Below are 16,348 nucleotides of genomic sequence, written 5' to 3'. Positions count from 1 at the left end.
CACAAAAATTCATAATCTCTTTACACAGTACACATGTAGTGTTTTGTAAAGATATGCAGATTTTATAAATGCCATCAAATATTTTTAGTATAGCATCTAGTATGCAAAAACTACTGGAAACATCTTAGCCAACATCAAAATTTTCAAATTTGCTCTTAAGCTCTTGATTATTTATTATCTTGTCCAATTTTTTTGCCCTCTATTCTATGATCAAAAAATGCCTACATTAATTACCACATTTTCTTCTATATAATCACTGTTAAATTTGATGTGTTATGTGCCAAGATATAAGACTACATACGTTATTCCCACAATATTTTAACCTGCTAATTTTCAACTACTTTTTTCAACCTGGTGTTGCCACTAATTTTTCATTACTGGCGCATGATAGTTTTTACAAATGTTTCAGTGAATTATTTTGGTGTATTTATAATCAGTTTGTTCAATCTTCTTGCATGAGATGAGTTGATGATCTACCATTTCTTCTGCTTTTTTGCAAAAGCTATACTTTGAATTATTTGATACTTTTTCATTTTGGTCTTGATTGCATCTGAGCAGCTTGTTCTTGTTCTAAAGCAAAAATCAAGCCTTCATCTTCTTTTTTAATATTTCAGCCGTAAGCCATTGCAAAGTGTTAACTTTATCCACTTTCTCTTCAATGATTTGTAGAAATTGATTAATTTTTTCCCTTGCAGGAGCATAGTTCATATTTGTATTACATGATTTCAATATTCATGTTTTGTTTTCTGTACATTTAGTTACTTTCAATTTTTAACTTGCATCAATGCTTGTTCTTGGCTGTCTTTTTTATATTGTGCCAATACAAGCTTTTTTTCTTGGATAGTAAATCTTTGCTTCCATTTCTGCAGGGCAGGTGTAATTTATCAATATCACTAGATCAATATAATGCAGTGAATAGTTATCTGCAATTTTGGCTTTGGCTCCAACCATCCAGTTCAACTTGTGTCCAGTTAATAATTCCAGCAGTGTATCATACCAGTGGTATGATAGTACAAGCAATTTATTTATCTATTTGTGGTCCATCTCTATTATTTTTATAAATAACTTAAATGGTACCAAACTTATCCAACGCACATTCCTTCTCCTATTTTGCCCACATAACAACCTTGTGATGTGGGTTGGGTTGATAGTGAGTGACAGGTCCAAAGTCACCCAGCTGGCTTTCATTGCTAAGCAGGACTTGAACTCATAAGTATCCTAGTTTCTAGGCTGATGCTTTAACCACTATACCAAATTGGCTCATTGATAGATTTATGGTGTTTATATTCAATTGTATCTTTAGAATTTGTCTTACTCTTTATCAATCACATTTTTAATTTGTCCATGTTTGATGTCATCTAACTGTAAAATATGTGGCTTAGGCTATTTTTAGACTTTGTCCTAATGGCTCTTGATGGTTTGACCATTCAGCATTTTAATTCCATTATTATTCATGATTTCCCCTTCTTTATTGCTACTGTAGCACATTTCTCTGAGCCAAATATCATTGCTATAATCTGTGCTAAACATTATTAAAGTATTTGTCAATAACTGGATTTCAATTTTTCTTTTTCCACATAGCTTCAAATCATCCACATAAAACAAATGTAAGATTTTATTAGCATTTTTGTTGTTTGATAGCTAAGATTTGTTTTGTTCAAAAACATTGTGAGTGGATTATTACTGTACTAGGGGTCATCACATAAACAGCCAAATATTCAGGCTGGATTTGGCATTTTTGTCCACTCAGTTTAGGGCACCATGCATTCTAGTCCTGCCTTAGGGCCAAAGCCAGATGGATGACTTTGTGCCAGCCATTGTGCCTAGGAAGGAAGTCATGACAAATTACTCCCAAACTTTTGCCAAGAAAACTGCAGGAACTTATCTTGGTAGTTGTCTTGAGTCAACACTGACTTAAAAGCACTATAAACAAATAAACATAGCTGCTTTGTTTCTAAATCTTCCTTACTTAACCTGTCCATGAAGTTATAGAGGACTAAAAAAACAATCCTATTGATTTTATTATCAGAGCATTATAAATGATTAGTGCCATAGGAGATAACTTGGAAGTGTGATGGCAGCAACCATGTGTACAAACATCTGGGAAAATAACAGAAAGGTGAGGGGGTTAGTGTGGAACAAACAATTTGCAAAAGTCCATAGAGCAGGAAGCCCACAAGTCTTGTTTTCACTTCTGTATTCAGAAATGATGCTGGGAAATTATTACTGATCAGTACCTACTCAGCTGACCAGCATATTTACCAGCTATTTAAAACCATTTGGGAGAGATCATTCAGAGCTTTGAAATGGGAGTGTCATCAGTGGTTCCATTCCTCCTTTTTAAAGAAGCAACCAGAATCACAAGATCAGATTGTCTACATTTTCATGTCCTCCTGTGATGGGAAGAGGAAAAAGCAAGAAAAAGATCTTTCAAGTCCACACTTGCTATAGTCTGGACCAGCGGGGTTCTAAAACCCTTTAGTAGCACACACACACACACATGTTCACATGGGCAACACTTCTACACATGCGCAGAAGCTTCTGTGCATGTGCAGAAGCATTGAGTGGGTGGAAGGAGCAGCTGGTTACAATGGTTCTTAGAACTGGCCCAAACTGGGAGCAACTCGCCACTGGTCTGTACAGAGTACAACCCTGGTTCTATTGGCAATCCACTGCAATCTGGATTGGGATGCCTGAAGTTATGCTTTTAAAAAATGCCCAAGAGACAAATATTTTGTTTGTTTGTTTGTTTGTTTGTTCGTTCATTCATTCAATTTTTATGCCACCCTTCTCCTTAGACTCAGGGTAGTTTACAACATGTTAGCAATAGCGGTTTTTAACAGAGCCAGCATATTGACTCACATTCATTTGTTTAACAACGGTTCAAAGATACAACAGCACTGAACAAAGTGACTGATGAACCTAAGACCATCGCAACATCCATCATGGTCATGTGATTAAAATTTGAGTGTTTGGCAACTGGCATGTATTTACAACAGTTGCAGAAGCCCGGGATTACATGATTACCATTTGACCTTTCCAGTTGGCTTTTGACAAGCAAAATTGATGGGGGAAGCTACATGATTCCCTTAAATAAATGGCAGAAGAAGATTGTAAAATCTGGCACAACTCACTTAACAACTGCCTTGCTTAACAGCAGAAATTTTGATCCCAATCCCAATCCTTGGGAACCTGCCTCTAAATATTTTTGTCAAAAGGTCATGTGCTTTGCAACCATTTCAATTAACCACACTGACATGTAGCTGTACTAGCCGGCTGATTGTAGCAAACATTATCCAACTGAAGCACGTCTTCAAAATTTTGTACTGCTCTCTTCTTGCACTATGAAATTTTAAATGTAAAAAAATGAAATAAAATTGAAAATTCTGGTCTTCTGTAGGGCAGAACTGCCCTTGAATGTAAACTAGAAATAAACTAAGAAAAAAATGATAATATTGGAATTAAATTGAAGCAATACAGAATGATCCAATGAGATTCTATACCTAAGACTAAGAGATCCAGGAGCAGGATGTTGAGTTTCCTTATCCATTTCTTAGCTTAGCCCCAAATTCTGTCCATTCCCTCAAGCAAACCCCCCCTGTCTCTTATGTAACTGCAAGTAAGCACATCTGTGTTAAAGTTAACTGATTAGTTATTTTGACGAGCCAGATTTTCCTTTTAATGGGGATTCTGAGTCAGCATCAAATCCTTGTTTGAAGTCTTCCAAAGATTGGCTGTACTATGCAAACACAACACATATGCACACACTTCATCCCATATTTTTGCCAGTATATATTTCAGAATGTTGGAAAATAACCAGGCGAAGAACTCATCTGATAGAACTCGGTGGACTTGTAGATTGGATGATCACAGGTCCTACTTTAAAGTTCTCACATTAAAAGGCTATCAAAGAACAGACACTGATTTTAAAGGCTCTGCCATTCAAGTCTATTTTAAACATTAAAAGGGATGAGATAGTAGGACCTTGAAAGTGCCTAGGAACAATGAGCACCTGGATAGCATATTGACCAGCCACATGTACAATATTACTCAGCCTGTCTTCTCCTGTCTAGTTGGATTTTCGTTCAACCATATGGACATGATAAAAAACAAAACCAGCATTTTACTCCATTACAGCATTTCAGCTATACTGAAACTGATGGTTGTGTAATATAATAATATAAAGAACCAGTATTTTCTCCTATTTTTTCCTTCCCTCCCCATCCTCTTTGCTTTTTGCACCATTTTTCTGCACTATAAGTTTGAAGGTAGAGAGGTATTAGCTGCTGATGAATAGGACATTAATATTTCACATGTATTAAGTCTGCTGTATTTTTATTAAAATTATAGGAAGTATTCCTAAAATCAGTATGAACTAATTATATTTATTTATTTATTTGATTTTTATGCCGCCCTTCTCCTTAGACTCAGGGCGGCTTACAACATGTTAGCAATAGCACTTTTTAACAGAGCCAGCATATTGCCCCCACAATCCAGGTCCTCAGTAATTATATATCAACACAGGATATGTATTATCTTCTTCACTACATTTTTAAAAATATAATATACTGGTAAATCTAGCCTACTTGCAAATCTAAGGAATGGTACATACATTTAGGCAGGACAAAAGGAAAGTCATACTGTGGAGGAATGGGAAAGAACAGTCACAGCTGAGAGAAATAGATCAAGGCAAAAAATGGATGAAATTACTTGGGTTCCCAGAGGAGAACAATTTTGAAGAAAGAAGATATGGTTGAGATAAGATGGCTGCAGTCCAGTTTCTGGAAATCTTCTACTTCAACTTTCCCATAGCTGGTCATTTAACTCTTCTTGCCTTTTTAGTTTTGAATGGGTAATTATTTTTAAAAAAACCCGTATGGGACTTCTTTTGTGCGACCCAGGGAACTATTGCCTCATAATGGACCTAACACTGTCCTGGAAATTGTTGACAACTTCTAGAACACTTTATGCTCCTATACTGGGGAAGGGGAAAGAAGAGAAGGAAGGGAGAGATAGGAATTCCACTGAATGCATGCAAGTAACTGAGTGCCTTTTTGTGTGCTTTTGGATTTTTGCCTGTTGAGTTCAGACACTTCAGCTCTTGAGCCCCAAGGAATTGGGTGGCATATAAATCAAATAAATTTTCTTAAATTAAATTATTTATTTATTTTATTTATTTATTCATTTGTCCAATACACAAATACATAGGAAGAAAAATAGACATGTGGTAATATATATAAGGGTAAAAGTGAACTTAGAGGAGAGGATATATGAAAGGAAGAAAATATATATGATAAGTGAAAGAAAGGAAAGACAATTGGACAGGGGACAAAAGGCACACCAGTGCACTTATGTACACCCCTTACTGGCCTCTTAGGAACCTGGAGAGGTCAATCGTGGAGAGTCTAAGGGAGAAATGTTGGGGGTTAGGGGTTGACACAATTGAGTCCGGTAATGAGTTCCGCGCTTCGATAACTCGATTGTTGAAATCATATTTTTTACAGTCAAGTTTGGAGCCGTTCGTATTAAGTTTGAATCTGTTGCGTGCTCTTCTGTTATTGGTTATAGTGAGCAAACATCAGCCCCTGCCTGCTTTTGGCAGGGGTTTAAATAAGGAGCTCATTTGGGAAGGAGCCAATCAGAATTTCCCTGTTCTGTTTCCTTGCCGGTCTGGAATGAAAACTTCCCAGCTTCTCAGGACATAATATTGCCCTTCCTCTCCAATTTGGAATCTATCATCTCTCCTCTTTCTCACACATTTCCCCTCTCAACTTTATCATTCTGTTTCCTGAAATCATTTAGTGAAAGAAAGCTTCACTGGCTGAGTGGGGTTTCCTTTTTCTTATTTAGCAATCAGAAGTGTTAGTGTCCACATGCAAACTGTTCCTCTTTTAATTGAACCAGAATTTCCCTAAGAATTTGCAACTTGCACGAGCCTTCATGCTTCACTGAAATCCTAATGCAAGATGGCCTGAGAATATTATTTTCCCATTGCTAAGAGGGTGTCTTCTATGTATGGGAATTGTTGAAGAAAGTATCCTTCCCTGGGAATATTCCCTGGGAATATTTAAAGAAATTACCCAACCAATTTTTCTATCAATAGATTTTGATGGACAATTTCAAAAGTCATTTGTGCCTGAGCTATCTATTTTCTGCCCAATTTTATTCAAAAAATGTGCTGATTGCTCTTCATGATGAGATTGCTGAAAATACTTATCACATATTTTGGATGACAATTTTGTCTAAATAGCAATTGTGGGATTGTTGTTTTTTAACATCAGAATTAGGGAGCATCAGAATAAGATTTGAGCAAGAAGTGCTCAGTTTATGGTATCAAAACATCAGTAAAAAGACACAATACTACTAAAACTGAACACTTCTCTTACTATTTCTGAACAATAATGGAAAAAGCTATTCCATATTCTCTTGATTATTCACTATTTGTCTCTCTCACTCATTTCCATTTTCAAGGACCAGCAGCTAGAAAATTGTTCTCTCCGTGGGCTAACGGGCTGTGTGATAAATTTATTAAGGTTTTTCTTTCACCTATTTGATAAAGTTGTAGGGGTACCCATTTTATTGGAAGATGTTGCAATAGGTGGCCTGTTTCCTTTTTCTGATGTTCTGGGTTACTTATTGCATTGTGAAAAGAGGCATATGAGCTTTTCCTTCAGCCTTAAGAAGTAGGTTACTTGTCCAGTAAACTGAAATTTGCTACTACTTCTCTTTCTCCCCCCTCAGTTGTGATAGCTCTTGCAGAGTCAGCCCATTGAGAGGTTCCATGGGGCTTCCTGAAGCCATTGACCTTATCTTTCAAAGAAATTCACTTAATCAGTGATGGTGGGAATTTCTCTACTCATATCACATGGCCCACCCCATGTGGTATAAATGAGTTGTCTTTCAATCTGCACCAGCAAAGTGAGTTATTCCAAAGAAGCAGCAGGTTAGCCATAAGTAACATCACACAATAATGATTATAACTGACTAAGAAGATGGAAAAGTACCCCCTATGAATAACAAGGACCATCAATAGACAAATTAACTAGAAGTATAGTACTGTAGTCATCTTCATGAATAGTATAAGCTGTTTGTTTGGAATGCTGAGCAAGGGATTGAATGATGCAGGCTTGTCTCCAGTTGAATATCATAATTCTAAAAATGAATCTTGAAGCATGTGGAAGAGGCAAAGAAGTTCACGTCTGTTATGGCCTTTAGATGTTAAGTTATAAAGATGTTTTTTTCTCTCTTTTTTTGGTGATGGGCACATTTGATATTTAGGAAACATGTTGTGAACAATGTCACCTAAAAACAGTCAAACAAAAATGCTACTAATTTAGAATGTTTTCCCTTTTCTCTCCTCACCCGCTTCCTTTGTGGCACTCTACCACCCTGTAGTTTACTTTTATTTTCTAGAAATATGAGGACAAAATATTCTACCGTGGCCATTAATTTTTTACAGTTTAAAAAGACTTATGGGATCCTGTTCATTTGGAAATAAAAATAAAGCTAAGGACTCCAATTTGTGTTATAGCATGCTAGCCTCATTTTATATTTTTAATTAAAATATTTTGGGGTAGGTTTTTTCTCTCCCCCCAACCCCCCCCAAAAAAGTCAGATGGTCAAGGAACCTAAACACCAAGAAGGAGCTCTGTAGTATATTGTATACCAATTGCTCTAAACGGAGGAGAAGATGGGTTAGGTAATAGCCCCATCCTATTATTTTAAATGTGCACAGCAGAAATAAGCGTAGTACTCCCATTCCAACACCATCATTGGATGATCCGTGATGGCACAGTGGTTAGAATGCAGTTGTTGTTGTTGTTGTTGTTAGTTGTGAAGTCATGTCCTACCCTTCATGCCCCTTAAGCTCAATAGAATGCAGTACTGAAGGCTGATTCACTGCTCACTGCAGAAGTTCAATTCTAGCTGTTAGTGCAATCAGACGGGGATACGATTCAAGGATTGACTAAATGGTGGCAAAATGAGATACAAGTAGAGGTACAAGAGATGGAAAATATAGTCGAAAATATAAGGAAAACTAAGAATACAAGAATTAGGGAAATGAGAAGAAAAATATTACACAAGTGGTATTATACTCCCGTTCAACTCGCACACTTTCAGCAGAAGATTAGAGGTAATTGTTGGCATGGCTGCGAAGATAAAGGAGTGTTTATACATATGATTTGGGAATGCCCCATAGTGCAGGAATTGTGGCAAAAAGTGCAAGAGGATATAAATAGAATGTTAAATATACAATGGATAATCACAATGGAAATTGCAGTATTAGTTAAAAGCAATGCGATGGGAGAATTTAGAGAAATAAAACAAGCAGCAATAGAAAGCACTCAGACAGTAATAGTTTTGGGTTGGAAGGATGCGACAAAATGGACAATGCAAAATTGGTATAGGTACATGGTGGACCATTTTCAATTTGAAATGATGGATAAAAGGATAAATTTGGATAATGAAACTGAATTGAAACAACTGATGGGACGGTGGGACAAAGTAAGAAGATATATGACGAGTAGAATCCGAGACCAAGCTACAAGAAATAAATTGGAATCACTCTATAATATGTAATTAGATATTTTGCTCTTGGCTTATAGTGGTTTATACAAGAAACACCCCCGATATGGTGGTGGGGTATGCGTGTGTGTTGGGGTGGTGGGAAATTTTTTTCACTATGCACTGTTTTATGTTGTGTGTATTTTAACCTTGCTAAAAAAATCAATAAAAAAATAATTTTTTTTAAAAAAAACAGAAGTTCAATTCTGAGCAGCTCAAGGTTGATTCAGCCTTTCGTCATTCCGAAATTTGTAAAATGTTCCAGATTGTCGGGGGTAATATGTCGACACTGTAAACTGCTTAGAGAGGGCTGTAAAGCACTATGAAGTGCTATTGCTATGAAATATTATAATTGAAAAATATTAAAGGAGATATTGCCAATGCTTATCTGAAGAGGAAAGAATCTAGTTTTGAAGAGTTTTTACATAATTTTTAATTTTTCAGGATTCTACATTTTGATTTTTCTCAAGAAGCCTGCATTTGTCTAGAATTCAGCACATTTATAGGAAATCTCAGTCTTCCTTTACTACAGTCATAACTGTAGTACCATAACAATCTGAGTGAGCCAAAGAGCCCTTGCTATACCAGAATCCAGAATGTAGGGTTAAATCCTGTATTTTTCTCCTGTGCTTATTTTGTTTGTTTGTTTGTTTGTTTGTTTATCTATTTATTTATTTATTTATTTATCTATTTATTTATTTATTTGCTTATTTGCTTATTTGCTTATTTGCTTGCTTGCTTACCTACCTACCTACCTACCTACCTACCTACCTACCTACCTACCTACCTATCTATCTATCTATCTATCTATCTATCTATCTATCTATCTATCTATCTATCTATCTAGACCTATGCAGCCCAATCCCAAGGGACTCAGGGCGGCTTACAACAGTATAAAATTATCATATAAAATTACAAATAGCAATAAGAAGAAGTAAAAAAAAGTAAAATTCTAAAACCCTGATTAAAACTCATAACAAGGCAACCCACAACCCACGTACATACCATTCATGAAATCATATTCATACAGGTGGTCAGGTTAGTGTTAATTTAGGATCCCCAATCCTGCCGGCATAGCCTGGTCTTTGTGGCTTTATGGAAAGCCAGCAGGGTGGGAGTAGTGCAGAGTTGATTCCAAAGAGCCAGGGTGGCAACAGAGAAGGCTCTCCCCCAAGGTCTCACCAGTCTACATTGCTTGGCTGACAGCACATGAAGGAGGCCAACTCTGTGTGCTCTGCAGGAGACAGTCCCGTAAATAATCTGGCCATAAGCCATATAGGGCTTTATAGGTAAAAACCAACACCTTGAATTGTGCCCGGAGACTGATGGGTAGCCAGTGCAGTTCACGGAGTATAGGTGTTATATGGTGTACCGATGTTGCAAAGTGAATGCCACTTTCTCAGGCTTATTTATTCTAGCCATCTGTATAGTGCTTGCTTAACCAACTTCTTTATTCATAACTCCCCTTGTCCCATTCTACTAACCCTGAACATTTTCCAGAACTAGTAAAAAGTGAAATGGAAATGGTGATGGATAGCGGACAGAAGTAGTGTGCTCATTCATGATTCATCTCATTACATGTAGAGACAATATTCACTAAGAATGCTTGCCTCAGATTATATATGTTGTTATTATAATAAAAGAATAAGAGCACCTTCTCTTCAGAATCTCAGAGTAAAACACAACTCACAAAATCAATTGGAGTGAAATTAAAGTGACATGAAAGAACTGAAAATGTATCAGCAATAACATTTTTAGAACAAAGTTTTTGTCTCTAATGAATCATGTTGGAAAACACTTGATTCAGTAAGCAATTTTGCCAATTGTTTAAAAAACAACGTAACAAATTTATTACAATCCTGTCATTTCCTGTTAAATCTTATGTAGTTTCAATGTTCTATTTAATCAGCACAATCAGACTGCCTGAATTGCCTGTGAGTCAGTATAATGAAATAACCCATTTTCTCCAAGATGGGGTTCACAATGACTTGGTGAAATGCTTTCAAGTGGTTTCCTGAGAAATGCACCAAGACAAATTCCTTGTGTGTCCAATCATACTTGGCCAATAAAAATTCTATTCTATTCCGTTCCGTTCCATTCCATTCCATTCCCTTCTATTCTACTTCATAGTTCATGCATTATGAAAACTGCTTCTTCAACTCAAGAATTGACTAACCTCCAATGCCACATAGATGATGCTATCCTTGGTCAAGCATTTATGTGTACAACATCGGCACTGATAGACACAGAATATGGTGCTATGAATCAGATTTCAACCGAACATATATAATAATATTAAATTGAATAGGCTTCTTACCAAATATTTTCACTTCAGGATAGCTTCTCTACTGCTGCTGTGAACTTTTGATTTGCTCACATAAATTGACTATTTTCTGCCTTGAGATACTTAATGCTATAAGTATTTTCAGTCTCCCACCTGTGCATTATTTTGATGGTTTACAACAATTTGAAGTTAAACACAATATTGTAGCAGTTGATTGGTGGCATCCTGGCAATCTTGTTTTTGCTGGATTCCGAATATCATCGGGGGGATTATTTTTTCATAATGTACAGGGATAAAATGCTGAAAATGTACTTCATCTAAACAAGAGATGAAAATATACTTCTTCACTCTACTTTTTACCTTTTTTTTTTACTGCACCTAACCAGGAATATTAGTAGGAACCAGGAAGAGTAGTAGATGCTTGGAACAAACTTCCAGCAGACATGGTTGGTAAATCCACAGTAACAGAATTTAAACATGGCTGGGATAAACATATATCCATCCTAAGATAAAATACAGGAAATAGTATAAGGGCAGACTAGATGGACTATGAGGTCTTTTTCTGCCGTCAATCTTCTATGTTTCTATGTTTCTATATTCTTTGACATCTACTAAGGTCCACATCCCACATGAAAGATGCTGCAAGCTTTTCATTGCCAGATATATAATAAGGAAAAAAACCCCAGCATTTCTCTCAAGCTAGGTAGTTGTGTGCACATGCTAAACAATAAGCAACTAATCAAGAGTGCTTTGCATAGAATGGGCTCACAAGAAGGAACCCCCAAAATAGATGATTAATCCACATATAATCCATGCAGATTAGTGGCTCACCCTAGGCAAGAAATAATATATGGGATTTCTGTTTACAGTGAACTTAAGGAAAAGGTTTTCTGAGTTCAAACCTGCCTTGCCTGTCATATTGACTCTAATGTATTTTCAGTCCTACCTTATGGTTTGCCTTCTAGTCTGACCACTGTTCAGTCTGGATATTCAATCTGAAAAATCAGTGAAGAATATTCTAGAATTCTGGGTGCTTGCTTTTCTTACAGTTATTTCCGTAGAGACTGGTCCTTTACAAGGCCAAGGTGTTATCTTTTGAAATATTAGAATCAAAATTCTAGATGTCTAGGGTTCTAGTGGTCTTTAATAAGGCTTAAGATTCAATGCTTTAGGTTGTAGTGGCCTTTAATAAGTTAGACTATTAAATTAAATGACAGAGCTTTCAGCACAGCTTGTATGGCCCCATAGCGATATCCTTTGATTGCTCCGTGTGGCAAAAGATACGAGGATCAAGTCTCAGGTGCCATAGCTTTTATCTATCTGAGATTGTGTCTTGCTCTGAAATTTTAATGCTGAGGTTGACATATATCCTGGATGAATGTTTCCCAGCTGGGTGCTCTAGCTCATAAAAAAAAAAATCCTGCTTAGGAGTCATATAGCAAGGAAATGGCAATCCTGTACGTGCTTCAACTTATGCCCCAGATTTGTTCTGTTTGATAAATACTTTAAATCCAGCTTGTTGTGTTGAATCCGGGATATGATGAGAGAACTCTTTCCCTCAGAATATTCTTCCTTAATTTCTAGGCCATTATAACCTTTAGAGATACTTTTCTGACAAAGTGATTATCTTTTTCAGAATCTATACCTTGGTGCCTATCCTTCGTTCCATGTTTATACTTTTTTCACAGAGTGCTATACAATGCCTCAGATGTCTGTCTCCTTTTAATCCTCCTCTTTCATTATAATACGTAGGAGACACAGTCCCTTGATAGGTAGATTATATATGATTTGATACATGGATTGGATTTTCAGTCTGGGTCATATGTGATTACATGGCTCTATGTGAATGCACACCCAACTTCTCCCATTTTAGGAAAAGGCAGGTTGGGCTTGATGCACAGAATAGAAGAAAACCCATAACGTGCTAGAGGTGGAAAATACTTTTCAACCTGAACAATATTTTGTCTTCTACTACTATACATAACATATTAAAAGTGTAAGCCAAGTGTCGGGATCTCTTCCAATTACATACCAAATTGCAATAGCAATAGCATTTAAACTTATACATCACTTTACAGTGCTTTACAGCCCTCTCTATATTTATTTATTTATTTATTTATTTATTTATTTATTTATTTATTTATTTAATTTTGTTATGCCGCCCTTCTCCTTAGACTCAGGGCGGCTTACAACATGTTAGCAATAGCACTTCTTAACAGAGCCAGGCTATTGCCCACACAATCCGGGTCCTCATTTTACCCACCTCGAAAGGATGGAAGGCTGAGTCAATCTTGAGCCAGTGATGAGATTTGAACCGCTAACCTTCAGATCTACAGTCAGCTTCAGTGGCCTGCAGTACAGCACTCTACCTGCTGCGCCACCCCGGCTCTTACAGAGTCAGCCCATTGCCCACAACAATTTGGGCCATCATTTTACTGACCTCAGAAGGATGGAAGCCTGAGTCAACCTTGAGCCTGATGAGATCCCAATTGCCAAATTGCAGTCAGTTGGCAGGCAGCAGAAGTAGCTTGCAGTACTGCACTCTAACCACCGCACCATAATAATATAATAAATAATTGTGAATGGTAACGCGGTGCATTAAGGATCTAATTCCAAAAAAAGATTTGTATTAAATTTCAATGGGAATTACTTTCTGAACAGCTCCAACATCAAATGGTGCAGCCCTATTCTAATGGCAGTTTTATGCTTAGAATATTTGGCAGCATCTGGCTTTAGGAAATAAAAGTAATCATGATGTAATAAGTAAAAAAGTGAACATAATCTTCTACCCTACTTTTTATGATCTTGCTACATGATTCATTCAGTGAGATTTATCCACTCTGAGGTACATGGGTCTGAATATTGGTGTTCAAGATTTTTTTGCCTTTCTCAAAGGCACTTTCCACTTACAAACCCAAACCTCCAGAACTGTAATGGGAAAAGGCAGGGAGAAGCCTCTGTGGGGCCTTTCTAGGAATCTCCTGGGAGGAAACAGGGCTGGAAAAAGCAGGAAGACACCTCCACGAGGCCTCTCTAGGAATCTCCTGGGAGGAAACAGGGCCTCCACCCTCCCTGTGATTTCCCCAATCGCACACATCATTTGCTTTTACATTGATTCCTATGGGAAAAATTGCTTCTTCTTACAAACTTTTCTACTTAAGAACCTGGTCATGGAACGAATTAAGTTCGTAAGTAGAGGTACCACTGTACTTTTTAATATAAGCTTAAAATTCTCAATTTATTTAATAAAATGAAATCTTCTAACTATGATCTACATGGATTTTTAATTGATAATAGATGTGCAATTTTTGCCTGCTATTTTTATCCTTGCAGAATTGAGCATAGAACAGCACATATTTGGGCATAGGAGAGTCAGTTTGGGGTAATGGTTAATGTACCAGGCTAGGATACAAGAGACTGTGAATTCTAGCCCTGCCCTAGGCACAAAGGCAACTGGGCAACTTTGGACCAGTCAATCTCTATCTGCCCTAGAGGAGACAATGACAAATCATCTCTAGAAAATCTTGCCAAGAAAACTTCAGAGTTTGTCTGGCAACCAGGACTCAATGCTGGCTTGAAGGCACACACAGTTGTGCATAATGGGACCAGGATGCTATATGATTGTATTAGAAATGTTATTCTCTATTATCAACTTATTTGAGACATAACAAGAAACAAATAAATTGAGCAGATTTGGGCTAGACAATCTAGCCAAAGCCCTTGTTAGAGAATTTATCAAGGAAATGAATTGTTGGAATCAAAATCAGTTTGCTGAAATGGAAATTTTTGATGAGCTTCATTTTATTTATTTATTCATTCATTCATTCATTCATTCATTCATTCATTCATTTATTTATTAGATTTGCATGCCGCCCCTCTCCGTAGACTCGGGGTGGCTAACAACAATAATAAGACAATATAAACAAGGGAGGGGCCTGAAAAATTCTGCACTTTTGTTGTTGTTGTTGTTTTATTTATTTAATTAGATTTCTAGGCCACCCTTCTCCAGTGGACTCTGGGCAGCTTACATAATAAAATCAATACAAAAATAAAATATATAAGAAACCCAATATAAAATCTAATATAAAACTCCAAGAATTAAAACCATTCAGCTAAAAAGAAACCAGTCACACTCGTTCACTCATAATGTCAGCCGAGCTGATGGCAATGCTCAACGGCCCAAGGCCTTCCAGCAGAAGTGTGTTTTTAGTGCCTTGCGTATGGCCAGGAGGGTGGGGGAGTTGATTCCATAGGGCTGGAGCGGCCACAGAGATGGCCCTTCCTCTAGGCCCCGCCAGGCGACATTACTTGGCTGATGGGATCTGGAGAAGGCCAACTCTGTGGGGCCTGATCGGCCGCTGGGATATGCTGTTGTTGTTGTTTTTGTTGTTGTTGCCAGGTCAAATAAAGCTGTTGTCTCTTGTCTTGTTGACAGTTCAGAGAATTGAAACAGGATTGAACTGTCAAAAATCCCAAGTTTAACCTTTACCAGGTTTAAGTCTTGGGATTTTTAAAGGAACTGTCCCAGCTTCTGTCGATTTGTGTTCTTTTATGAGTGGGGCACTGAAAAAGTTACCAACAAATCAGAATAGCAGAGGGAGCCACACACACCCATATTAGTAACTCACTGTGTGTAAGAGCTTCCAATTGAGTGGAACGTGAATCCAAATGTAATCTGCTGGGTCTGAATTGTGCCTATGAATCCTCTTTAGAATAATGCAAATGGAATTATGGATTGCCCATGTTCCCAGTGGCAAAGAAGTAAATCTGAGCCTACTTTTACATTCAGATTTGCATAATGAACACCACAGCTTTCTCCATTGTGATCATGGCAGAATGAAGTACAGTTCCAAACTTTTCATAACAAAAGTTTGGGATGAAAGCAGAGACTCCTCGTGTTTAGTCTCTGTTGTAGAACAAATACTTATAATTAAACTGAAACCAAAATGAAAACATAGTCTGAGGGTAAGAGCCAAAAACGAATACTATAATCTCTTCTCCCTTGTCCCCCCCCCAAACCTCTCCCCACCTTACCCTTTGCTGTTTCCTGGGAAGTAATGTTGTCATCTCTTATGACTGGATGCCCTTCTGCAGCCAAAACTTCACTTTGATTCTGGCCAGCCAACTGCCATCTGGAAGTATTTAATGACTTCAATACTCATAAATGCCAAATATTATGTAGGCCCTTGTTCTTTAAAGCAGTGTTTCCCAACCTTTTTTGAGCCGCGGCACATTATTCATATTTTCAAAATCCTGGGGAACACTGAACGGGGTGGGTGGGGGGGTGGCTAAAGAAAAGTTTTGACAAAAAAAAATCTTCCTCCATTTTGCTCTATTTCTCCCTCACTCTTTCTCTCTCTTCCTTCCTTCCCTTCTTTCTCTCTCTCCATCCCTCTTTCTTTCTTCCTCTCTTTTTTGCTCTCTTTCTCTCTCCCTCCTTCCCTCCCTATATGTCTTTCTCTCTCCCTTGCTCTCTCTGCCTCTCTTGCTATCTCTCTT

The 16,348-nt window shown here is 37.3% G+C and overlaps 1 long non-coding RNA gene across 1 annotated transcript in view; it reads right to left on the bottom strand.

The window, feature by feature from the left end:
* LOC139158998 (uncharacterized) overlaps nt 1-15,983 on the bottom strand; it is a 35,556-nt gene extending 19,573 nt beyond the window's left edge. Inside the window, exon 1 of the long non-coding RNA XR_011557790.1 lies at nt 15,884-15,983. This is a non-coding gene — a long non-coding RNA (uncharacterized lncRNA). The remainder of the gene's footprint in view (nt 1-15,883) is intronic.
* Between the last annotated feature and the right edge of the window lie 365 nt (nt 15,984-16,348).

This window comes from Erythrolamprus reginae, chromosome 2, assembly GCF_031021105.1.
Source record: "Erythrolamprus reginae isolate rEryReg1 chromosome 2, rEryReg1.hap1, whole genome shotgun sequence".
Classification (NCBI taxonomy): Eukaryota; Metazoa; Chordata; class Lepidosauria; order Squamata; family Dipsadidae; genus Erythrolamprus; species Erythrolamprus reginae.
The sequence above is the reverse complement of the archived record's forward strand: the minus strand, read 5'-3'. Positions and strand labels throughout refer to the sequence as shown.